Source organism: Prinia subflava, chromosome 1 (genome assembly GCF_021018805.1).
Source record: "Prinia subflava isolate CZ2003 ecotype Zambia chromosome 1, Cam_Psub_1.2, whole genome shotgun sequence".
Lineage (NCBI taxonomy): Eukaryota > Metazoa > Chordata > Aves > Passeriformes > Cisticolidae > Prinia > Prinia subflava.
Window position 1 is genome coordinate 56,913,182 of NC_086247.1, and position 27,486 is coordinate 56,940,667.

At 37.2% G+C, this 27,486-nt stretch overlaps 1 long non-coding RNA gene across 1 annotated transcript in view; it reads left to right on the top strand.

The window, feature by feature from the left end:
* The first annotated feature begins 325 nt into the window (after positions 1-325).
* Positions 326-27,486, top strand: part of LOC134562409 (uncharacterized) — a 35,184-nt gene continuing 8,023 nt past the window's right edge. The window contains exons 1-2 of the long non-coding RNA XR_010083160.1: positions 326-1,202; positions 10,885-11,072. This is a non-coding gene — a long non-coding RNA (uncharacterized LOC134562409). The remainder of the gene's footprint in view (positions 1,203-10,884; positions 11,073-27,486) is intronic.

Consider the following 27,486-nt stretch of genomic DNA (forward strand, 5'->3'; position numbering starts at 1 on the left):
GGAATCAGGTATGTATATGATAAAAAGGTAAACGTATTATGCAGATTGATTGTTTGGAAGCATTTTCTCTTACATTTTAGCAATTATAACTGGAATATTTCCTCTGTGTCCTGTAACAGCAGAGTAAATACAAAGTTTCATAAACTTGTCTTTATTGTAAGCCTTCAGACAAACTAGTGCTCTAAATTATTCAAAGACAGCATGACACTATGTAAAATTTGTAGGTTTTTGAGAATACTGCACTGGTTTATATGTGTAATAAATGTTAGCACAAAGTGAGGAATGATGATGGAGAAATTTACTTTTTCAAACAGGCATTTTATCTTTTCTATAAAACTTAAGTATTGAAAACAACTCGAGATTGTGTCTGACTTTGGTGCTACTGGTATTCCACCCCACACAACCTCTAGGAAGATTGCATGATGCTCTGCATGAAGCAGCACTCTTCAGATCAATGCAGTTTGATAAGTTCTGGTCACCTCCGTGGGTGTGGCAATGGACAAATCTCACAAGGTTCTCCTGACTTACATGCAGAAACTCTTGTTTCAATGGAGGTGGGCTGATGGGGGATGCCTGAATTCTGCTGGCACTAGTGGTTTCACCAGTAATAAAGGGTAAAGTGTGAATAGTAAAAGCAGAGGCAGAAGAGGAGACAGAGAGCTTGGACCAGCAAAACATGAAGAAAAGGGGCTCAGTGGAGCTTTCTCAGGCAGTCTGCTCAGGGTTTTTGTTTAATTTTTTAAAAAATTTTACTTTTTGTGTTTGTTTGTTTGGTATTTTTCTGTAAAATCCTGTGCACCCAAAGATGAATTAAGGTGGTATTCTTTGTTTGTTTCTTTTGGCAGAGAGATCTGACTCCTTTTGAAAACGCGAGTATATTTTTGTTTGCTGTTTTGCTCGTGTCTGCATCGAGGCAGACAGACAGTGTGGTTATTGGAACTGGACCCCTTCAGAGTTCATCACTAGTGCCACCAAACATGTTAGATCTAAATACAGCCAGACCAGAAATAAGCTGCTCTCACCAGAGTAAAAGGAGGAGGATGGGTAGTGTGAGAATATTGAAAACTGGAGTGGATTTTGCTTGATCTTCTTTAAAGAAGTCACTAGCCGAGGCTGATTTCTAGAGGTGCCTGCACAGATGAGGATGTGATGTGTCTTGACTACACCCTCTCCTTCCCTGCCAGGGGGTCTGCAGGTGCCCCGTAAGTAGATTCTTAACAGGATTTGATTTAAATGGATATATTACCTTGAAATACGCATCTCTTTTGTGTATTTGTGCATTTTTAAGTTGTGAGACTGTCTCATTAATTCAAGTAATTATGCAGGGCTGTGACTGAATCTGCTCTCTCTGTTGCACAGCAAATTAAGGCCAAAAAGGAGCCTCTGAGGAGCCACATAACCTGAGCACTCCCTGAGCAGCTGCATGGCTGCAGCCTCCAGACAATTTGCCCTTGCCTTTCCTGTGCCCCCTTGAAGGTAGTCTTGCCCTGCTGATGTAGATCAGAGCACGAAGCTTTTTCCTGATAACTTTCCCCTGTAATAGCATGTCCCATATATTATTTCTTAGTAAAAGCCCTTCTCTTGTTATGAGAAACAACAGCTCTGAAACAGTTTCTGTCATCTGCTGTGGCTGGTAATCAGATGTACCAAGAAGAGTGATTAGTGCAACACAACAAAGCAGTATCTCGGCAGGGTTTGGATAACCTGCCAGTTTGTGTTTTGTACTAATATGTCATAAAAAAAAAAACAAAACCAACAACAGAAAAACAACCCACAATTAGTTTTGACGACTTTGGCGCTTTATTCTTGTGTTAATGCTTCTTTAATGCTGGGGAAAGCAGAGGTTTGAAAACTGCCGACGTTTGAGGATGGTGTGGATTTCCCCCTTCCCGCCGCGAGTCCCTGCAGTTCCGGGGCCGGCCACAGGAGGGCGCTGCGCACTGCCGGGAACTGGCGGGCCCGCGGGGGCGCGCGGCGCGCTCCGGAGCCTTCCCTTCCCACACGGTTCCAGACCGGGCACTGCCGGCTCCGTCTGGCTGCACACGGCAAGGTAGGCTGGACGCGAATAGCAGACAGACTGAAAAACCCCTCCGTCCACAGAGTAGTAAGAAAAATCTATCTAGCAACTGCAGATATTAACAGAATTAAAAATTGTTAAGCAGCGTGCTCAATTGCAGATATGTCTTAAGGGCATGCCATTTTTATTCATAACATAGTCTAATACACACCACGAACTTGCAGCCGTATGCCTCTGTAGTTCTGATGAGAATCTAAAAGCTGTGATTTTCTGCTTGCATGTTCCACTGCTTCCCCCAGTCTCCCCAGAAGCCAAACTTCCTAATTGGTTTTAAAACTGAAATCTCTTGGGAGTTCCTGTGGACATGCTAAAGTGTTTTCTAGTCTTACCTAGAGGTGGGAATATGTTCTCTTTCACTCACACAAATTTTCCTGCCTGTTGCCTAGAAAACTGTGAGTTCAGAGGGCTCAGCAGCAGACAGATTGCCTAGGGAGTGTAAAAGCTCCACTTTTGCTGGGAGAGGTTCACAGCACAGATCAGGAATGAAATATTACCAGGTAAACTAATTCACAATTTATCAGCTTTAGTCCATGGGACACTGTCTGAAACCATCCTCACAGGCTTAGTAGAATAAGTCCTCCAAATGTGTACTGAGGAGGAAGAGATGCAGTTCAGTGTAACTGAAGGGTGTGCCCTGTCATCTTGCAGCTGCAAGCTTTCAGTTAAACAGGTTGCCTTTCTGGAGACTTATATAACTTCAAATTAAGTAAATAATTTAAAATAAGTACTTTATCTCACTGGTCACTGCAGTTGTTGAAATGTAGCACTTCCTAGGTATAGTCAATAAAGGGATATGGATAAAAAAAGGACATATCCTCCATCATTAATGAATTGACATCCTGGTAATTAAACAAAACAAAGCAAAAAATACTTTCAGATGCATAAAATTTTAAATGCAGAACATTTCTATAAGTTAAATCACTGAGCTGTAGGCAATTTTCATGTAAATAATCTTGATTTGTCAATCTTCATTCTTCAATCTTCTGTAGTAAGTACAACTTTATTTTTGCCCTTGAAAGCCATAAAATGCATTCTTAATATCCACAGATGTGTATTTACTACTAATAGCCTGGAAAAAGAAATCCTGAATGGTGAAAAATATTTTTAAACTATAAATTTTACTATTCTGATTTATGGAGCTGCTGTTTGTCTTCATATGGCATTTTTCCACTGTGACTCAAAATCCAGTTAATATTTTCCTAATTCTTGTCTTTCTTCTCATGCTGTATACAATCGAGGATATTTAGGTCTATAGGTAAAGGTTCTATAAAAGACCTTGGGTTTGTTGTGCTGGTTTGGATGTCTTATGAAACACAGTCCATCTTAGCAGATTTCACAGAAACACAGGATTACAGAAGTGTCCAAGGTGGGAAGAGAGTGTTCTAGTCCGACCCCCCTGCTCAGGCTGTGTTGCCTAGAGCTGGTTATGCAAGGCCATGTCCAGATGGTTTTTGAATACCTTTTTGAATAAATTTTTGAATATTTTTGAATATCTTTTGAAAGGTGGGGGTCTCCACCAGCCCTCTGGGCAATGTGCGCCGGTGCTCTGTCACCCTGACAGTGAAAAAGGGTTCTCTGGTGTTCGGAGGGACCTCGTGTGTTCCAGTCCTGCCACTGGGCACCACCGAGAAGAGCCTGTCTCTGTCCTCTTTGCACCCTCCTTTCAGGTATTTGTACACATTGATCAGGTCCTCCAGAGCCTTCTCCAGTCTGAACAGGTCCAGCTCTTTCAGTGTTTTGTCATAGGAGAGGTGATTTACTGCAGGAATACTGCTCTGCTACTGCTATGGAAGCAGCTACTGCTTCTTGATCTAGGGGATCATGGCAAAAACTGGAAAAAGCCCATTCAAAAAATAACTAAAATCAGTATTAAAAAAAAAAAAAAAAACCACCAAAAAAACTTGACTAAAAATATGAACTTCATTCTCTAGAGTCTGCTGAACAGGAAGAAAATCCATTCATTATTTTTTTCTTGATCCCATGCTAGGCCAAGGTAAATGTCATACATGGTATTGATATTTCAATTTATATTAGACTATGAACTACTTCAAAGAAAAGGTAGAAAAAACCCACACTGAACTGTGTCAGAATACAGTCTGCAACTGAATCCTTTGTATGTATATTTTACAAATATTTGCCAGACTGTGAATTTTTAGTATATAGTGAATAAAGTGCAAAACAACAGCTCATATGCAACAATAAACTAAAGACTTCTACTAACTCCTTTTGAGATTTGACATGCAAAGCAGTCATGAGGATGGAAGTTGTATCTGCCAACAGAAAAATTATATCTGCCACAGATAAATCAGCAAATAATATCACATTGTTGTGGGTGGAAAGGAAGCTTCAGACAAAGTTTATTAGAGAAGTGACCCACTGAGTCCAAGGTGTAAAAAGGACCCCCTTCATTCTAAACTTCTCAGAGAGGAGCCTGGCTGCAACTGGATTCAATCCTAGGCCCAGAATTTTTCAGTGGTTTAAGGAATTACAGAGGTGTGGTTGAACCTTTGTTCAACTTTGTGCTGTAGGATCAAGGATGGCAAATGAGATATATTCATATAAAAAGGAATGACTTACTATGATAAATGACTAGGCAAAAAGATCTTATTTAGAATCAGAATTATTTACCACACAATATAGAAGCTAAACCTGCTGTTATAGAATAGTCCAATATAGTGTACTATATTAAAACAGCTATATTAAAGCTAGCAAAGAACAGTTATTAAGTAGAGATTGATGTTACTCAACCATACCAATGATATTGGGCAAATCTCTTTTTCTCAGCGTTGAGGGGCATCCCCACCCACCCAAGGGAGGAATCTCTGCACACACTCCAAGAAGAACCTACTGCTTGAAAGTGGGACTGGACTTTCAGAGTTTAGAGTGATTGACTGTCAGTCAGATGTCTCAGGCCAGCTGTACCAGCTCAGCATTTTTGAAAAGGGCGATTTACCATGTCTTTACCTTGATGTCAGGATGTTTAACTTTGGGATTGATGAGTCAAACTGGTTTTAACATAATTCAACACCAAAAGCAAAATGACACCCCCTCTCAGTTCACCACTGATAGCTTTGCAGACAGGGCACTGTTTGAGTTGTTTTGCAACATTCCAGGCAGAGCATCCTGCTACACACATGACTACCATGAAAACTGGAATTACAAATGTAATTGCACAGTATGCTGCTGCTTTCTACTGTCTATGCACATGTGTAATGTCTAATGTAATATAAAGGTAATGCACTCTTGTTGAGCCTCATTGTTATATTGCTGGTATTGCATTTGCTGGACATACCTTTTACAGGACATAAAAGCCAAGGGAGGACTGTACAAAAACATACAGTTTATCCAAAATGAATTGCTTTTCACGATTGTCAGTGATACTAAACTTTGTATTGTTTCTAATAGTTTTGTTTTCCAGACAAGAGTTTATATATATATACACACACATATATATATATATATGCTCTAGACTTCACATTCTACACTGCTTTTGGGAAGCTTTCATATATTTACTCTTGTTACTCATTGCTCTGCTTTATTGAATAATATCAAGGATGAGACTAATGAACAAAACAACAGTAACAAAAATCAGAAAAAGAAAATTATTTTGTAATTAAAACCTGTTAAAAAATCTGTTTAGAGGATAGAGAGGCACAAATTTCATAGGACATTGAAATGCACATCCATTATTGCTACCGATTTTGGTGTATTTGTACAGGTTTAAGTCAATAGGCATAGACTTAACACATTAATAAACGAGGACCTTTGTGAAGAAGCTTTTTTTTTTTCCCCTCCATAGACAGGGACTCAGTAGACTTTTTTCACAATATATGAGTGCAGGTGCAGTCTACATCAACACCTCAGCTCATTTGGTCGGTGCAGTTCGCTGGTAAAGTTGTTCCTCTCTCCTTGGGGATATACAACTATAAAGCACAACGTCAGCTTTTGTTTTAAACAAGAATCTCTAATCCTTTTCTTTCTGAGTAATAATCTTTAACCAGTGTAATGTTGTAAGCCTGGTTACTAAGGTTGAGCCTCCTGCTCTAATGTGTCATTTTCTGAAGTTCAAGGCTCAGTTGTGCTCCCTGGAACTATTTAGAGCCCTTTTTTGGGACACTGTCAAACTTCCACAGCATCTATTGCTGTTGGAAAGGAACATCAAATAAATTCACAGTTAAAGGGAGTTTACATCATCTGTAAATAAACACACAGAAATATTTTTGTTTACTATGAGATTAATTTTTGTTTGATTTTAAGCTTTACTGCAATCTACTCATGACTTGATATCCTCTCTATATCTTATACTAGCAATTTTTATGTCTCTATTTCTCCCACTGCAAACTGAGTGTAAAATTCAATCTTATGCCCTGGACAGGATGCTGAACAATCACTATCACAGTTGCTCAAGGTTTGTGTTTTGTTGTTGTTATTGTTGTTGTTTTGTTTGTTTGTTTGTTTGTTTTTACTTTGTAGCTGGGACAGGTGCTAAAGAAATCACAAGCTATACATTTGGCTTTGATCTACTGACCTTCAAAACGTATAAAAAATTATTTCCAGTTCTATGGCCAAAACAGATACAACTATTTGAGATTCATTGCAGGCAATTAGGCATTACAGTGTCCCAGATCAAGGAAAATTCCTGACTTGATCACATTCCTGTGTATGATGAAAGATGGGGGACATTTTAAAAAAACATATGGACATTTATTCCAGAAGGGGGACACAGCCCTATGAATAGTTTTGAACAATTGCATAGTCAAAGATGACGAAAGTTAAAAATTTCTGGAAGATCAGACTGTATGTGACAAGTATGATCTGTTTGTTATGAAACAGGAAAGCCAGATTAACACAGACACTGACAGTTATATTGTCAGGTCCTTATTTGAAAAGACATACTTCTGTTATATTACTGATGTAATATAACAGAATTGCTAACAATGTTTAGTTTATGAGTCATCATATTCATATGTGCTTTGAGTCTTTTTTTTTACACAGCTATTGTTCTACTTATTTCCTTTTCCCCTTCTGTCCTTCCAATATCACCTTCTCTTGAAATACTTTATTGTTTTTATTGGCCCTTTTGCTTCCCTTTCCTATTCTTGGTGTATTTTTAGGTTCTTTTAATACTTTCTTTTCAAAATATATCACACAGTGCTTTTAATTTAGCACAGGGAACTACTCAGAAGCCTGGTGAAATGCTTGCTGATGTAGAGGATAGGGCACACAAATACTACCAAAGTCCATTTAGTTCTGCAAGACTGTACTTAACAAATTCCCTTTTGTGAATTCTTTTTGAGACATTCAAATGTGTGAAGGAATAGTGGTCACTAGGGACAAGGGCCAGGCTAAGGTGACACAGAATAACACCATTCGTATTTTTTGACAAATCATAAAGAAATTGGTTAGCTCTGACTGTCCTTCATTCTCTTCTGTTTCTCTCCTTCAAGAATCAAACTGAAATCTGAAGCTGGGATATGGCATCTGGCATTTGGTCAACCACACTGTTATGAGACAATCATCCTTTCTTAAAGCAAAAAAAGCTAAGTTACAGAAACCAGGTCTGTAATGAGTAAATGGCAAACATAAAAGGGCATTGTAGATAATGTGGATCTTGATTGTTTATCCCAACTAGTTGATCCTAGAAAGACGTAGCAATGCTAAATCAGTTCTAATGGCACTAAATTGCCATGCAATTTCTGAATTAGAGAAATTAGGGTGATATCAACATAGTCCCTCTGTGCATGTGGTCAGTGCGGATGTGATAAACAAGGTAATATTAGCAAGACAACCTTTCTGATGGCAGAAGATGGATGATGATATTGACAGCCATTTAAATAGTTGTAAAATGTGCCTATCAAACAGAATTGTTCCAGCCCTGGGACCATTTTACCTGCAAAAAGGGGCAAGTAAATCACATGAGACAGATTCCATTGACTTTGAGGAAAAGGAAAGACAACCCTTTTTTATTGCTATTGATGTTTGCTCTTATTGACTAAGTGTTTGCCTCGGACTCAAGTACCACCAGACACATAAATACAAGGAGAACCTTGTGTGTGTCCTTTATCTGACTGGGGGAAACAATTTGCAATTTACATCCTAGGGATCTGCAGCTTTCCTCCAACACACAGAACAGTTTGAGAAGAGTGTGCTGAAAATTGGTTCAAATAATCCTCCTGTCCTACAAAGTCCTTGCTGAGTTCAAAGAGAATATTTTCCTTTATAGTGCAGAAGAAAACATTTGACACTCTATCACTGTGATTTCACTGCCTGAATTATCTCTGAACTTTGCTAAGTCACAGCCTGGCTTAGTTTGCCAATGCTATATTTTGTGAAGATGCTAGGGCATAGGGTCACCTTAAAAAAGACTGCTGTAGGAATTCCCTTCCTCATATATTTTTGTGGGAAAAACCAGCTCTAATAAATGTGTGCAATAGAAAAAGAAAATGAAAAAAATTGTAACAGCCTGGATGATTAAGAAGAGGAATATTTCTGAATGATCAAGATACAAGTGAAAATCCATTAAAGTAATATAACTCAGCTGTCACATCCCTCTCTGGAAACCACAGAGGAGCTCATGTTTCCAGAAGGGATAACACACTTCAGCTGTTACATCTTACAAGGTTATTCATTTAGCTCTGGAGGTAGGAATCTGTAATTTGTTACCAGGGGTTTCCTGTCCAGACCTCTCAGGAGGGTCCTTACAGTGATACCAACTGGGGATTGAGTAATATCAAACAGAGAATACAGGCTTTTGGCTAGCACCACAGTTGAGGTTCTGGGAATAGGAAGTGTGTTCTTGAAATTAATAACCATCTTAATGAATCATTATTTTACATAGGCCTCAACTTATTTCAAAAGAGCTTTACAATAATGAACTCTTCCTATGCTATCTGTAGTAATGCAGTTATCATATATTGTATATTATACTGATATAACATGGGAATTCATATATAATTTACATAGAAAACTAAATTTTGGACCTGTTTGATTTATTCATTGTAAAAACATAAATACTTAGAAGAAATTAAAACTGAAAAGACATTCTATTTTCCTTTGCTAATAAAATATTGTACATTTTATGGTGAAAGTCAGTGAATCGTTACAAAGCATAAGTCTAGATTTGTTAACACTGTTAGGCAGAAAATATGCATCTTTTGAGTAACATAACCTCAGCTACAATAGTGCAATAAATGTGAGTAGATGACTTGGCTTATTTTATTATTATTTTTTGAATTTGCATGTTGGTCACTGTTTAGTGTGAGGAAAAGAACATGCAGATTTAGAGCTAGGTGAGTTGTCTGGGCTCAAGCACTTTTCACAGGGACAGCTGGCACGCGTCCCTTTGTGCTTAAAAAGGGAATGGGTAAATTTCAGAGGGAAAGCGATGTTGTTACTAGAAGGATTGCAAAGACAAACTTTGAAATATGGATCTGTATCTACTCCTGCAAGGTGACACTCCATTGACTTCACTTGATACTTGCTTTACTGAGAATTGGTCCAATAGATTTTAATGCAGACAGTGTAACAGAGAAAATATTGCTTTCAGCACAGCTGACGGTGTAATGTTATTTTAAACAGATAGGATGGATTGAAACATTTTCTCTCCCTCCCTCCCTGTCTTTCACTTCAAATGTTTGTATGACAATGGTCTTTTCTGTGCTTAATCAGCTCATAGATGCAAGTGGCTATTCTAAAGTCGCTTTTATTTTTATCAACCTGTTTGCTTGCATATTGCTGGTGTGAGAGTTTCCTAATCACAATATTCCATGGCAAAGAAAAATCTATGAGGCAGAAATAAGATATGGCTCAAATCACCTTGTAGCTAGTGTTCCAAATAGAACGTCTCAGAGGCATTTGTCATTAGAACTAGAAGAGTTTTACGGCCCTGAAAGCAAAGCAAAGAGACCGTAAACACTTCTGTAGTGCACGTAATCATCATTTACAATTGCACTAGAAACTGTGTGAAATGGTAGTCAGATTTTGTTGGTTTTGTCTTAACCTCTTTTCATTGAATAAAATCTATATGCCAATACAAAGACTGCAATGAAACTCTAAGATTTTCTGTCAAGTGTTGGGTCACTACGCTCTTCCAAAATGGTTTGCACTGCTCCTCATTTGGGCAGAAAAATAAAAGAAGAGAAATAATAACAATCTCAAATTGTTGGACTGAGTTTTTGTGAGCCTCCAATATGTCAATGTTTCACATTAGGCTCACAGTTCCCAAAGAAATGTCTGTTAAATGTTCAATGGATATAGTCAAGGAGGAGATATTGATTGAGTTAGAGGAGCCTGTGGTTTGGGATATCAGTGCTGCCATTTTATGAGCTGTTCAAACTAATGATGATTACGAAGGTAATTCTGGGATTTACTCAGTACTTGCTGAGGACAGTAGAGGCCCTTCTGTCTAGTGGTATTTCAGATAGGTTCATAACTGAGTAGGGGACAAAGCCAGCTGGGGAGAAATAGCATCCCCTAGATATCTTCATTGCTTATATATCAGTATGTGTTTATGTTTATAGAAATACTTTTAAAAAATTAAAAGTCTGTCTTTTTTGATCCCCAAGAGAATATACTGTCTTTTTCTCCTTGCTTTTTGGTGTTTAGGATTGACACTAGTCCTAGCAGCAGCAGCATCAAGACTTACTCATTGAAACCAACTCATAGTCATGAGGATTTGTGGCTCTTTATACTTGAAAATTCATAGAGGTGTTACTCACACCATTCCATTCTCAAATATGTTAATTAAAATATTGAATATTTATGCTTTCTGAGAGTTATTTTCTTGGTAACATGACTGTCTTTCACAGAATCAAGAAATGGCCTTGGAAGGGACCTTAGAGATCATGGAATTTAAAACCTCGCTGCCTTGTTCATGAACTGCTTCCAGATGAGCAGGTTGCTCAGAGCCCCATCCAGCCTGGCCTTGAACATTTCCAGGGACGGGAAGTTCACATCCTTTCTGGGAAACCTGTTCTAGTTCCCTCTGTAAGAGCAGGTAGGTTATGGAATGGCTTCTGTGCTTACTACCTCTTCACCCCACTGGCCAGACCAGCTGTCAACAAACATTATTTTCAGGCTAGAAATATGTGAACGAAGGACAGTGAACAAAAACAAGAAAGATTGTTTATGTTTCAAAGTGTGAGAAAGTGAAAAACTGACCCTTAATATTGTACAGAGACTAAAGAACTGACTCCATCTTATGAACAAGTAGAAGGCTGTAAAAAAACTCAGAAAAACCAGGGCAACAGTAGGCATCTTTAGAAGACTTGTAACTGTAGCGTACCTGCATGGCAATTGCTTGGCAATTGAATAACTTGACATAAATATTCACATTTTAGGCTTTAGCCAATACTTGAATTTTAAAACCTCCCTCGTTACACCAGCAGAGCCATAGGCTGTAATTAGCATAACCTTGAATGCGTCAGCTGGGCTTGTAGCAGAGATTTACAAATAACTTGTGTAAATTATTGTAACATCTGTAAAGCAGTGGCCAGAATCCCATCAAGGATTTTCTAAAAAACCCAAAAAGCTTAAATCTAACCCCTTTCCAAGGTAACTCAGGGGATACATAGTAAGATGAACTAAAATCTCCCTTGAATATTGTGTGAAAAGGAAAAATTTTGTCTTGTAGTAAGATTGAATAGAACTCAAACAAATATGCTATAGGAGAAAACAAACTAATTAGGAATTTTGCAGCAAAAAAGACCCAGTACGTGGCAGACCCCTGCTACTGAACTGCATGATGCTTTGCAACATAGACCATCCCCCTAATTGTGATGATTTATTTTTATTCAAGAGCAGTTAAAACTCATTGTTATGCTGCCTGCTTAGCACTGCCCTTGCCTGGAGACCACTATAGCTTAAACCTCAAATATGTTAAACAAGAAATTGTAAATAGTGGCAAGAAACTTTGCAGGAATTAATTGGAACGTAAAAGAAGCATTATAATTCAAAAGTGTAAATTGTAAACATAAGCACAGGTAATGTCTGGAACAGAAAGGTGCAAGGGAGAATAGAATCTATGGGATCAGTTTGTTGCCCCTTAATAAAATAATCATGAAACCCAGAAAATCACATTCATTTAAAAATATTTGGAAAGATATATATTCCCTGAATACCGCATTCTCCCTTTTTGTGATAAAGGTTTTTTTTCCTGTGGAGCAAAAAAAAACCCTCCCTTCTCTTTCCAAAGCCACCTCAGGGGATACATATAGAGAAAACCTTTCTACAAAGCCTCACAAGCTTTCTCTCTGCCTTGACTTTGCAAAGGGGTCAGCTGGTTTTGCCTTACATGGATATCAGATCAATTAGTACATGCAGATTTGTTGATGGGCTGTCAAATTTCTCATCACTGCAACAGCTTCCCAATCAAAAAGATTACACAAAGGACATCTTATAAAAATGTAGCTATAATGTAACCTGGAATGTCAGCTCATATGGAGTGAGAAGGGATGGCTAGATGTTTATTCATGAAGGGTGGTACCAACACGGATTGTGGGTGTTATGGGTAGCCATAATGTGTGAGGGATTTTAGGACTAATCAAACTGTTCTTGATTCTCAAGCACTCTCAGGACTACTAATTGAACTGGAGGGTAACTCTGTGGGACTTGTGAGAGTCATCCTGCACCAAAAGGAAAGGAGTTGGTTGGTTCTTTAAGTGGCTGCAGAAAAAAAACCAACAAAACAGTCACCTCTACTCTTTGCTGCCTTATTAGTTTGTGGCTTGGATTTGAGGACAGATGAGTTTGTGACACACCTGGAAAAGTTAACTTGAGATTGTGATGCCATAAAATTTCCTACAAAGCTATAGCTTTCTATTGTAGAAAGACTGTTGTAATGAGATATATCTTTTAGGTATAAACTGTGATCTCTTACATATAAAGAGTGATTCAAAATTATCCTGCGGATGTCAGAAATATAATAAAATAGAAATATATTTTACCAGCGATATTGCAGACTATAGAAATGAGCAGTTCTTAGTTTCACACTGATTAACAAAAAATCTGCCTCAGTAATACTGAGGTAGGAAATAATCCTGGGACACAAGGATGAGAGACAAAAGTCTGCTTAAATATGACATAGAGTCATGTAGGTGGGTAAACAAAGATATAAAATATCACAAGAAGAACTTCTAACCTATACAAGAGGAGCCAGAAGCAGTGGCAAGAGGAAGAGCAACACACATACAAAAGTAATTATATTGCTAAACAAGCACATGCTCGAGAGATTGAAAATCACACTCAAAAATAAAGAGAGAAAAATTAAAAAACAAATATTAATGAACCAAGGGAGAAAAACATAAATAATCTGTGGTCAAAGTGAAGCTTAGAAAAGTTTTAACCATCAGATAAGAAGAGGGCCATTGAGACTAGGCAATGTAACAGGGAAGCAAAGGTGAAGGCTGATGCTAAGGTTTCACAGGAGATTAGTAGTGCAGTTATTCATTTTTTAATTATGTGAGCTACAAGAAATGTGAGACAACAAATATTTAACAAATGACCAGCATTATTTATTCATAGAGGACAGAGCCAATGGAAAAAAGAGAAAATGGAAAAGGAGAAAATATTAATTAATTTTTCACTTCAGGATTCCCAGCAGAATGCATGGAACAGATGCTGAGGGTAAACAAATCTCTTACACTGCAACTGGACTTTGCCACAGACACTTAGAGTCATAGAAGAGGAGTAATATAGAAACTCACGTAGAAGTCATACAGACTCAGATTCAGACTGTAATTCTATTTTCTTCTGCAAAGAAGGTGTTATTTTAGCAGCATTTATTTCGTAATAATTTCATGTCCAAACTTCTGAACAGACACTTTGGTCTTTGACCAAATACTCAATATCTCAGGCCTCATGATATCTTTCTGGGCCAGTGTTTCTGAATCTTTCTAGAATGAAATTTGATTCTGCCGTACTTTTTCTACAACTTCTTCCACCAGATGTCATTCCCTGATTTATTCTCCAATCTCAATTTTTATTCTTTCCTCCTGGGATTCTTCTGCTTTCATCTTGCGTATCATCCAGAAATGGGTTAAATACAATCCACAAAGAATTTGCACCAGACACTGCTATATATTATAGCTCACCTGTAATCTACTCCAAAGCATCCTTTATCAACCCATGTAGTGACTTGGCTAGTGACTTTATTCAACAGGATGATATCATTGACTGATTAAACTGAAACACACAACTCTAGGTCCATATACTTATCACTGTCTGCTCCAGAATTGAAAGTGAGAAAAAGATTGGAAAAAAAATGTCAGAGTTTTTTCAGAAGTTCTTCAGAAGTTCCAGTAGCTTCTGAAAATTAAAACCAAAAATCTCAAAATTTAAATCTTTACCCAGGTGCAAGTTACCCATCTGCACACAGCAGTAGCTGGTGGAGTTGCTGGAAGCTTTGGATCAAGTCCTAGGTATCATATGTCAAATGTGGAATAGTTTTCTTCTCTAGGAATTGACTTTTCAGAGCATAGGCAATTCCCAATATTGAAGTCTTTTGGATCTTGTTTAAGAGGATACAGACAAGGGATGTGTTAGATTTTTCTCTTGCAGACTGCTTCCTGATGAATAGGAGGTACTTGCATATGAACCACTGCTGAAATGTGTTTTGGAAATGATTCCCTTGGGAGCAACAATCTGAGAGGTGGTAAAGTTATGAGACAATAAATCAGAATAATTTCTGCTACACAGATTGTCAGAGGATGACCTGAAGCTCAGACAAACAGGTATCAGTCACGTTTCCAGAGCAGAAGAGAGATTCTACCTATTTAAAAATTGTACCTTCTTTCTTTGTGTTCTTTGACTTGGTGGTATTCCACAAATATCAGCCGTGCCTAAAAATAGAGAGATTGGGATGTTCATAGAGTCATTAATATCACAGACATCATTAATTATTGATTATTCTCAGGCACATGGGAAAAGAAGAATTTCTTCCCTAGAGAAGTTAGATGTTCCATAAATTCTGAATTCAAATGAACAAAACATCTTCTCTTGTGCTGTTCTTAACTAATGTTACCCATTTTATATGGAGCAATAAACGAAGCATTCACAATAACTCACACAATTCACAATTGCTATCAAGGCCACAAAATCACTGTATTACTTGGAGATTTTTCTGGACTAATGGGTATGAAAAACTCACAAATTTGCTGCCATAGCTCTATTACACTATAACACACTTTTCAAGAGATAGGAAGAAAAGATTTAAATAGCACACACTATGTCATTTGAAAACTAAAACTTGACAGAGGATGAAGTCCATAGGACAGGGTTTTATATAAGTTTTAGAAACTTGCTGAAGCTCCTAATTTAACTGTAGCCTTTCTTCAGCAGTGAAATCAATTTCAAAGAGGACCTTAGAAACTCAGCTCAATTTTGTTCTCAGCAAAACCTGGAGGAGGTCAAAGAAACATTTTTCTTTAGTTAGATCTTTAAGAACAAATCACTGTGTAATGGAAAGATGTTTAACAGGCAAGGACATTCACTAGAACTTTACACATACCTTAAGTATAATAAAAAGAATAAGATTTTAACAGGAACTTGTCATATTTTGCATCTCTAAGGGGACAACAACAGACCAATTTTGAAGGTGCCATCAAAAGGAGACTTTCAAAGTGATCTTGTATTTAAGAGTCTGTTCTATTGGAAGACTCATCCAGCTAGCTCTATGTCTCTTTTCCACAGATCTGTGAGACCTAGAATTTGACCAAACTTTTCAGAAAGAAAGCTATGATTTTTCTCCTTTATTGTATTGTATTTTGATTTTGGTTATCTTTTTATTCTTTCCTTCTGAGTACTTCTTCTCATTAGTTACAGGACAAGAAGATCTAGCAAGCATAAATATATTTAAAAATTGTGAAGCAGCCTATTTGTTACCTTTTTAGCTTACTCTTCAGTACCACTACTAAACTATTTACTTAGGTGATTAAATTGAAATTGTTGGTAAGATACTATTTAGCTTATGTGTAAAATATGCTCATATCTTAATAGTTCCCTCATTTCTCTTCCAAATTTCAGTTGCTCAATGAAATAAAGCTTTGGCTATTTGGTCTTCAAATTTCCCTTCAGCCCCTGTAATTGCTCTATTACTTATCAGACAGCTTCTACTCTCTTCATGTTTGGTAATATATATGAACACATACTTGCTTCAAGTAAATTAGGAATGTTGAGTGCATGAATGTTTTTACTGTTTTGAAAGAAAAAAGAGGGCACCTTTTTTTCCCCCCCTCATTGTTTTCAGTGGAGCTTAAGGAAGTAAATTTATATGTGGAAAATAACAGTTTTTATTTTATGTGTGGGCATCAAGTAAGAACCGTTTACAAACAAAATTCAAACACATATTTAAATTTATTCCTACAGAGTTCTCATCAGGAATTATCATATCTGAATGGCACTAACAGAGTGACAGAAGCAGAGGCAGTGCACTGTAAAAGATTTGACATCAATTTCTACAAGCTGACAGCTGAAAGAAGGGCCCCAGGTAGAAAGACATACAACAGAGTTGAAATGGAGATCTGGTTTGCCAGATGATTTTGGAAAGTGACCATTGGATAGGGATGAATAGTCTGGAATAGAGAAAAACAAATATCATGCAAGAAGAAAAATATCACACAGTATCATTCTATGGTAGCTAATGGCTGAATAATAATTGCTAGTGAGTTCTGAAAGATGGCCAGGGATGCTGCATTGATTACTTGCCTGGGAGACATATCTCTTTTTTAGTTCTACTCAGTGATAGTTTACTTTCTGGGATGGATCCATTTTGATTTTTTAAATTGATCTCTTGCACAGCTGCCACTGCACACAGTAACATTGCAATAATACTCTTTGTCTCAGTGAAATGGGGTTGAAGGTAGGTAGGAGTGGGACCCTGAAGGTAGGTCAGCCAGCCTTCTCAGAAAGATTGTGTCAAATACTGGTTCCTTCAGTCCTTGAGGTCTGTAAAGGTATTAACTCTCTAGCAAGGGGAGGCTCTTAGACATTTATACAGATTAAGAACAAACTATGCAATTAGTGTACAGAAAAATCCTTAATGATGGTAAAAGGAAATTGATGTGACTTTGGGATTCACCACATCAGACCAGAGAGGCACTTTCATGTCTGCAGAGGCTGCAGGAGTTGCTATGTATAGCTCCAGGGACACCAGCTGTGCCCTACATAGACAGAACTCTTGTCACCTGGCTACTCAGGGATGCTGCAATCTGCTCACAAATGGCTTCATCTGTGGGGGTAGTGATAAACTTTTACAGACTGGACACACCCTGGCAACGTGCACACACAGCCCACAAAGCCAATCCTATCCTGGGCTGGAGCCAAAGCAGTGTGGCCAGCCGTGCAAGTGACAGGAGTCTCCCCCCTTGCTCTGGTGAGACCCCACCTGAGTGCTGCATCCAGCTCTGGGGTCCCCAGCTCAGAAAAGATGTCAGCGTTTGGATCAAGTCCAGAAGAGGGCAGCTAAAAAGGTTGGAGTGCTGGAGCCCCTTACTTATGAGGACAAGGTTAGAGAATTGGGACTGTTCGGTGTGGAGAAGACTTTGAGGTGATCTTATTGAGCCTCTCATCATCTAAAGGGAGCCTACAGCAGAGATGGAGAAGGACTTTTCATGAGGATGTGTAGTGACAGGACAAGAGGAAATATCTTTAAACTGAAAGGGGGTAGGTTTAGATTAGATATTAGGATTATTCTTTATGAGAGTGGCAAGGCACTGGCACAGGTTGCTCAGAGAATATGTGGATGCCCCATCCCTGAAAGTGTTCAAGGCCAGGTTGGGGGCTCTGAGCAGCCAGATCAGGTCTGATGGAAGCTGTCCCTGTACGTGGCAGTGAGATTGGAACTAGGTACTCTTTAAAGTCCCTTCCAGTCCACACTATTCTGTAATTCTATAATTGTTGAAGGTGTCCAGAATTTATTCAGCCTTACAGAAGCTCAGGATTCACTGTTACAGCTGACACAGTACCTTTCAGAGCCTGTCTTGGCTTGACTTGTATAAAGTGACAGCATCCCCAAATCCCATTTGCTACTGACTAAGCAGCGGAGGAGCCAAATGACCTCTATCAGCTGTTCCTGAGATAAGCAGAAGAATGCAAATACCGCCTCTGTAGGTTTGGGTTTTATAAGTCCTCCTCTTGTTGACAGCATGAAGATATGGATGCTATGCATGACAGCACATCAGAGCTTTTCTGATCTAAACTCGTACGAGCCTTGCCATCTGACCAGACAAAAATCCATCAATTGTTCAAGCAAGCAAAAAGTGCTCAGTGTTTAGCCGTAAAACGATTGCAAAAACACTTACACAGACAGTGTAATTTATACCTTCTTGAGACATCCACAAAGGGCCCCCCTTCACCTCAGATGGTAGGTTTCGCTCATGATTTCCCACAGACTGCTGGTTACCCAGGTTTGTCTTTACCTGATTTCAAACCCTTCCTAGTGATATATCTATCCATTGCCAGCTCTGTGCATGTACATCTGAGGGGAGACAGCAAACAAAGAGGGAAAGCACCCAAGGGGAAGGCCATCACTTTGCAGAAGTCTAATATCCTCAGGATGATCGCTAAGGGAAGCAGATAAATTAAAAACCTTTCCCAGCCAGCATTCTCCTGAGGGGCTGTCCGTGCCTGCCCCTCTCCCGCTGCTCATCACACTTCACTTTCAGAAGCAGCAGGCAGCCCTGGGATGCCTTTCTCCGCGGAGGCCTGTTGAAAGGGCTCATCCTTTCCAGCGTGCCAGTGTGTTGTTTATTTATGGTGCTGGTGCTGCAGCAGGCGTGGGGCCGCTGCAAAAGAACACACGGCTCTGTGAGATAATAAAACAGCCAGAAGGCTTTCTGTGTGTTTGTGTCACAAAAGGCTCTTCAGAGAGGAACAGTTTTAGTGTCTGAGGAATGAAGTGCTATTTCAGAATCTGGAGGCTGCGGGTTCTTTTAACAATGGAATGATTTGTCCATATTTTTCATGTAATAAAAAGAGCAGCACAATATGCCTCCTTGCTTGCCTAGAGACCATTTGAAATTTTTAATGCTCAAACCAGCGAGAGAGAGCATGGAGTTCATTGCCAGGTTGACATGAACACAGAAATACTTTTTCTCTGTTTTCTGGGGACTGAAAGGTATGATGGAAAAGACTTTTAGAAGAATTGTGGTCAGGAGGATGAACTGGGGAGTTGATAGTCAGGCTCTAACTCTAGCTAGATACACTTTCAGATACCAGGGTAGCATGGTATAGGTTTGCTTCCTACTAGACTACTTCAGTATTTATGATTTTAATCCTAAATCCAAGAAATTAAGTTTTAGTGCTGCTTATTTTTTAAAGCAAATTGCTTTCATCCAGACCATGACAGATAATCATCAGATATTTTGCAGCAGCCAGGTGAGATTCCTAGGTTTAAAGAAAAAGAGACACAAATATTTTTTCTCATAGTATTGCAAAACCTTTTTATTAAGATATTTTGGGTTGAATGCTCATTCATTTGCTGAAAGTTGGACAATTTTTTGTGTGAATCCTGTTCACTCAACCATTCTGCATGGACTGTCACATTTTCAGTTTCTAGATCAATTCACATGGTAGGTCAGAGAGGCCCTGGCGCATTTTGGTAAATAGGGTGATCGGTGCTGCTCATGAACATTTTGGTTTTAAGGTTTGCTGTAAACTGTGAACAAAATAATTTTATTTACATTTTCAGAGTTTGTTCTAAAACTTAGGCCCAAAATCCAAGTCTATACTGAAGCATGTGCATTGCAATAATGGAACAAAGGTACAAAAGTAGAGTAAAAGCCCAATTTATAATGAAGTGTGGGGATTGGCATGTAAGGTATAGTACCGAGTCTCCACACCCTGCATCGCTGATGTCAAACCTTAGAGAAAAGTACATCTTTTCACCTCCAGCTGTCCAGAATCACACAGCACTGAAGCTTGGGAACTTCTCCCAGGATGGATTAACCTCTTCCTTCTTTTCATTTTAGATTTATGTGACTCAAATTTGTTATGATTTGAGGCTAGGGCATGGGATCACATGGTTTGGTGAAATATAGTCATTCTTTTCTCTTCTTTCAGTGTTAATATTACTTTTAGATACCTCAATGAGGTAATTGCTGACTGCAATTGCTGACTGCAGACTACACTCTGCTGACTATTGCCTCTGCCTAAAGTGCATAACTTTATGAATTGTATGTGAGGAACAATATTCATGTCCTGTCTCATTACAAAATGTGTGCTTTTTCTCTTGATATATACCTCTCTAGTTTATTTGCATTTCTTAGTCATGATATACCTGAGATATTTGTTTCAATTATTTTCAAAAGGACTTTTTTTCATAGAGATTATGAGTTTATTGCATTCATGATTATAATTTCAAAGAGGAAGTGCTGTTTGTGAAGTTAATAGCCATGTGTTTCATCAGTTTCTTTATTTTATGTATAAAACTGGGTGACTTAATTTTGAATAAGCTTCCCAATACAGCTATCAAAATAGCTAGAAGGGCATAAGTCACTTTTATTTTTCGAAAATAAACTGCTGTTGTTAATAAATCTCCATACTATAAAACCATCAGATAATGAGGAATAAGAAAAGACTAAGAGAAGAATTATATTTCTGTGTTAGAAACATTATTATTATTATTATAAATAATGAACTGGAGGGAGAAAAGCAGTTCTTTTTTAATGTAGCTCCGAGGAAGAGAATCTGTGTTGATAATGCAGGTGAATGGAGTCCTGTGCCATATGGGTAATGGTTGTCCAAGTCTCTGCAGCTTCCTCTTAACTGTGTTTATAACACCTCAGGCTGTGAAGCTTTAGCTTTGAATAGTTTATTCACTTCTATACCTATTCAGCTTATGGAATGCCTGAGGGAACCATGAGACAGAACTGGTTATATAATTTCCAGCAAGTAATACTGGATATTAATTTTCTCTGCTTTGTGAATCAGTCCTGCTTTCCTTTGTGGAAAAGTTCTTTAAATGACAACACAGTGGGCATTTGATTCATCCTGGTTCTCTTCTGTTTCTGTATTATAGCATACAGGTTTTATATCTAAAAAATATCTGTGAAATGGAGAAGTGACTCATTTTACTAAAAGCATGAAAGCATTTGAGAGGCACTAGATGAAAACTTAAGCAAGGACAAGGAGGAAGTCATCATCTGCATCAGAGGTCTAATGGAGTGGCATGTTCCTCTCAATCCATTTGCATAATTGAAATATTTTCTCCGCAAATGTAATTTTTTCATTCTAACCACTGGTAGCTGATTAACAGCAAAAATACCTGAAATGACCCAGTATGCAATCTCTGTGGTTTGTGTGCCTAACAGGCTGCCTGGCAACTGTAGAGATGGGCTTCAAAGAAAAAGGAATTGCAATTTTAAGCTGAAGCACAACAGTTTTCTAATGTTGCGTCCCATTCCCTTCACCTCAGACACATGAAATTCTGATTATTTTTTTAGTAATTGTTGCATTTGCCATCTTTGAGACCAGTTCCCAAAGAGAGGAAGAGTTGGTCAACCTAGGTGCCAGGCAAAGAGAGGCTATGGAAATAACCACAAAATTGTGAAAAATAGGGAAAGTTGTTTATTCTCTAGGGTAAAAAGAGACACTATAAAATATTTTCCCCACAATTGTTAACGAGACTGAAATTTCTCTGATGTCAGTTTTTCTGAGTAACAAAACCCTTTACTAATGCTCTTTGCTATGAGAAAAAGGACTCTTTACCACTGTTTGTCTTGATCTCTGAGATGTTTAAAATCAAGCTTTTAAAGATAAGTTAAAAAAATCTGGTGATTTTTAAATTTTTTTTTTTAAATTTTCATCTTTGATTTATTGAAACAAAATATAAAGCAAATATAGGAAGGGGGTTTTATACAGAATTTCCATCTTTCAGTTTTGCAAGATTTAATGCAGCAAGACAAATCTATTTATAGCACAGACTAACTTTATATGTTTCACTGCTGTAGAAATCAACATTTTGTGGCTATGAAAGCAAAAGAGAAACCCTATTAATTCATTAGCAGGCCTAGGTTACATCTTACAGTGTGGTCAGTCTATATTAATATTCTTTAGAAGTGAATCAGAAATAGTAGTCTGTGCAGTACTGCAGATGCAGTTGGCAGAGAAAGAAATATTTTGGGATAAACATCTCAATTGCATTGCTAATAGAGCCTGTGACTGAAAGATGTAGGAGCTGAAGAAGTCAAAATAAACCTTCTGCACAATTTATGACTTCTCCTGTCAGGTGCAGCATGCCTTCTTGATGGAGCAGTAAGAATATTTCCACCCATTTTAATGCACTTTCACATGCTCCTAGAAGATCTCCTTTATAGCTCTCTCCTCCTGCACCTTTCCCAGATCTGCAAGTGAAAATTCTGTATGTAATATATTAATTTCTTGCTGGTTTTTTTCTATGGTAAGCATCTCATCTGAAGAGTAACTATTTTCCTGAAGTGCCAGCTCTGGGAAATTATATGTTATGAGTCAGATGATAATTCTAAGGTTGGCAGTGAGCATGGGAAGTAATGTATACTTAGTGTAATGATGTCTTATTTTTCAGTCAGCAGATGTAAACTTTCTTGCTAAAATCTATGCAAAGGCACTGGGAATCTTAATTTTCTGTTTCTTTAACTATTTCAAATAATAAAGCTAAAATCGTTCTTATTTGTAAATGCCACTCACATTTGAAAATGTAAGTGATGTAATTCACACATGAATATATAATTAAATACAGATCTTGATTTTAAGTAGCTATGATTGGTCCTTCAGGTACAGAGTACTTCAGGTGATGCACAAGTTCTGCAGCAAAAGTCAAATCCCCTAGTCAAAAACCTCTTTTTTCTTTGCAATGTTTTAGTATCACAATTGCACATCTTTTCTGAATAGCACTGTGGTGGAAGTTTGGCACCTCATGTCCTCCTCAAGGGCATATCAAACTGCCTGCTGTGATGGGTATGACTGTGACAGCATGTAGCCATGTCCAGCCCCATCCTTTCTCTTCCAAGCAGTCTCAATACTCTTGTTTAGTCTGCTTTGAAGTCATGTAAAACCCAAAATGAGTATTTGGCCTACTGATTCTAGCCCAATAACGTGAAAAGAATAGGCTCACATAACTACTGCAGCAATCTTGTCTGCTTTCTAAAACATAAATCTGCATTCCTTTTAGTCATGAACAAATCCAAACATAAAAATTAATTAGACAATGCATGTATAAGTGAAAAATCAGATTCTGAAAAATGTGTGGGTTTTTTTGGTCTTTAAATAAAGCCATGAAATGTTGTCTATTAACATTTGTTAAATTAAGTATATTATGAATACTTCAAAAATTTTGTTCTTTTGATGATGAAATACCTAGTGATTCTTGTTGACTTGCTTTGTACAGGTTTATTTGCTTTTATCACATATTGTTGCTCCTAAATTATGAAAATTCTGACCTAGAACAAGAGAAGATCCCTTGTGTAAGATGTAATTGGAACTACTACAGCTGCTGTCTCCAGACTTATTGCTGTGTCATGGATTTACATAGTTCTTCTGTTAGAAAGTACTGCTGCCTTCTTGTTTTGAGTTGTATTTTTCCACATTCACTTCATGACCAGTTCCACAAGAGTAGTTTTGGCACTGTGTACAATATGGTGCAGAAATGGAAATAAATTTTGGTTAGAGAAATGTTAAAAATGGAAAATTATTACAAGAAAAACAGCAGCAAATTGAATATCATGTCCCAGACTACCAAATCCATTTTCAATGGAGAAGTGTGCTGATCTTTGCAGAATTTATCACCTGTAGCTGAACTGCCTAAAGGTCTTTCTACTCTTCTTGCATTTGAGCACAATCTTGTGTTGGAATAACAATGTATTGTGTTTCTATAATTTTTGACAGTACAATACCCTGATGCTTTAAATTGTATTTCTATGCCACTGACTTTGGTATCTTATACTGAGTGAATAAACACTATTTTCAATATTAGTAGAACATAAAAAATATGGAATTAATATAAAATAGCATTGTATTTTTTTAAAATAGGATAATTTATTTGTTTACCCAGAGGAAGATATTTTTCAAGATACCATTTTGTACTCGCTTGTCTAATTTTTTTTTTTGCTATACTTCAGAGAGTAATTTGGCCATACTTATTTTAGAGTAATGAGGATTTTTTTTATTATGACCATATTTAAATCTAGGCATAATGAATAGCTGTGCCTTGATTATCAGTAAATAAGTTACATTTATTCTGTGGCAGTCCAAGAACGACAATTTGATATTCAAGTGCTTTCTATTAAGGAAAAGAAACAAATACATATGAATCTATACCAGTGGGTACAAAACTTGATGGCAAGGATAAAAGTATAAATAGAAACTTAAGAGCAATAACAAGAGTTTGTGAAGATGAATAAATTCTCAGTCTTGGGATATTTTAGTAGTCAAAATACAAATTTTCAATAAGTAAAACATTACTTGGCAGATACTTTTTATCATTGCAAACTAAACCCACAGTAATTTTATTTGTAATCTGCATGACAAATTTATAGAAAAGAATATTTCAACATATTTAACCTGCAAAGAAAATGGCCTAGACATAAGAAAGGAGTCTCAGCCTCAGAGCAATATGCATGTCTTCTTGCATATTTTTAGTTCCTCACAGTTATATTTCATTCACAAAAGAGAATATGTAGCATGACAGATTTGATATGTAAAGGTTTGCAAATGGGTTGATATGCAAAAGTTTTCAAAACCCTGTATTATGCATTCATTTGGAAGGAATTACTCTACAAGTTCTCTCCTTAAGCACAGTCCTTTGAATTTCTCAATAAACAAGGGCCCATGGGACAAAAGGATGGGGTAGAGGTGTAGCTTCCCAAAGTCCCTGCTAATGGTTCCCTGAAATGTGCTGTCCCAGTTTTATAAATTAGAAATCTGATCATTTCAGGTTAATCTCTAAGCAATGCCAGCTGTCTCCCCTTCAAGATGCTTTGAAGGTTTTTCATAATTTTATTTGTAACATTACTGCAGAAAGGCACACATAACTGACTACAACAATAAAAAATACTGCCTATTATTTACTAACAAACTAGATATTGGTCTCCTTTGATTAAAAAAATAAATCTTTGGACTCAAAACCAAAGTAAAGCTAAAATACCTTTGCTTGTAAATTTCCAAATTAAAGCAAAAACATTGTATAGGGAAGTGCCTCTTCTGTGAATGTGTACAATATTTGCCATATCAGGGAGCTTAGGAAAAAAACCCTCCCACTTGTCTTTGGGTTGCAAGTGTTTTGCAGTTGCCTCTCGTAATCATAAACAGGAAATTTGTGTTGGGAAAAGGGAAGTTATGGGACGAAAATGAAACTTACGGTGGATATTTGTTTACTTCATATTGACATTCATATTCTTCACACATATTTTCCAAAGCATCTGTCTAAATTATGTGCTGAAAATGAATGTGGGAAATTCAGTCACAAAGAGAGCCACTGGATGGAGCTGTTTGTTGTGACTTTTATTTTACTTTGGGATATTAGACATCCTGTATGTGCAAACAAATTATCCTGAGGGGGAAAAAAAAAGAGAATGAGGTACAAATGATAGAGGAAATATATAGAAAATTAATCAGGACCCTGGATCTAATTAGACAAACTCTCTGGACCTAATTAGACAAACTATTCAATGGAGAGATCTTGACTGAAGGGGACAAGAAAAAGTATACTAGTAAACTGTGAGTAAAGGTGAAATGTAAAATTTCCTTCAATCACTGGAGTAATATCCCATTCAGGTCTCCCACTGGATGTTTAGTGCTTAAGAGATTATGTTTGCTTGTATTTTTCTCTTCTGTCTTTAAAAACAATAATACACTTGCAATTTAGTGAAACAGACAATGTTTATTTATAACTGAGAAATGAATGATAGGAACAATAATGGATAATACCTTTTCAAAACAGCACTAAACCTCCACTCAACTAGGCTTGCCCATGTTTTCTTCAGATGTAAATTTACTAATTGAAGTATAAGTTGTTTAAAATAAAAAAAGCAAAAATCTGTGAAATGCAGAAATAAACACTTAATCATATGCTTATTTGTACTTTGTGAAATTTAGATTTTTATAGTTCTAACACTTGGAAGTGTTAGAAATCCTTAGAAGGATTTCTAGGTTCATGAAAGGGGTGGTGGTGGTATAAACAATGGAGATCTATTACATTTATTCATTTGTTTCATCCATAACAGAGCAAAGTGTGAGAAGGTATTTGTTCTGAAAAATAAAAGAAACATCCTAGCAGAACATTTAGACAAATTCAGTTTATTGGATCTCTCCTAGAGTTATTAAAAACCCCAAGAATTAAATGAAAAACTTTAAGGAATTTTTCTTAAAATGGTAAGTTAATTCCCACCATAACCAATACTGGAGCTTTAAAAAAGGTGTGAAAGAGCAAGTATTGAAAAATGAAGCTGTTAGAAGGATAGTTCAGAGAGGTATTAATGGTAATTATGGGTGAGAAAAACTAAACTCTAAAACCAGAGAGCTTTCAATTGAAAACATCTAATGCTTTTTTTTCAAGAAAAACTGAAATTAAAGTTAAAAAGAACCTCATTAAGGGGTTAGCATCAAGCTATAGAACATCAAAAAATATTATAATCATTGTCCATATGACCATTGTACTTTTTGATAAAAAGGAGCCATAAAACACAAGATGACAAAAGTGAAAAAAAAATAAGCCTTTGAAGAGATCTATAAAATATTTATTGAAATTCCATCTGTGTACTCAAGAAAGTACACAGGGCTAGTGGCAGAGATTAAATGTTCAGCATCTACACTGAGATATGTTGAGGTTTTAATGTACTGAATATTGATTGTGTGATGAGTCCTAGAAGTTTGTTTCCTGCAGTTTCTCACAAGGGGAGGGAGAAACTAAAACATCACAGAAGATTAATGTACATAAAGTAGGGTGTTATTGGCTTTGTTGAAAGAACAATCTTCTCTTCAGTCTGTGCACATCACTAATAATGTGTAAAAGCCCATCAGAATTGCTGAACTTTTTTGTTCATGAGGGTTGAGAAGTCTGAGACTCAGTTTACGGTTACTTTTAGGGTGAGAGCTTCCAAATAAAATGCTGGGCTCTAAAGGAGACTCTTAGGAAAAGGATTTTTCTTTTGCTTTAAGTCATCTTTTCAGCACTTGGGAAGTAAAAATTCAGTTTCAGTAAGAATATACCGTTCAAGAAAATGAACAACTTGCATGTCTTTCAAATAAAAAATATAAGAACACTTATACTCAGTTGATCTCAGGCTGATATTCCTGGTACAGTTGCAGAGCTTTACCAACACAATAAATACCCTTGCACCTATGGTCCATTCAAATAAAAAATCTTGCAAGACCTACAACCTTCTTGACATTTTCTCAAGCTTATCAACTGAAATGATATGAGAAAAAATGGGCAGCTCCCT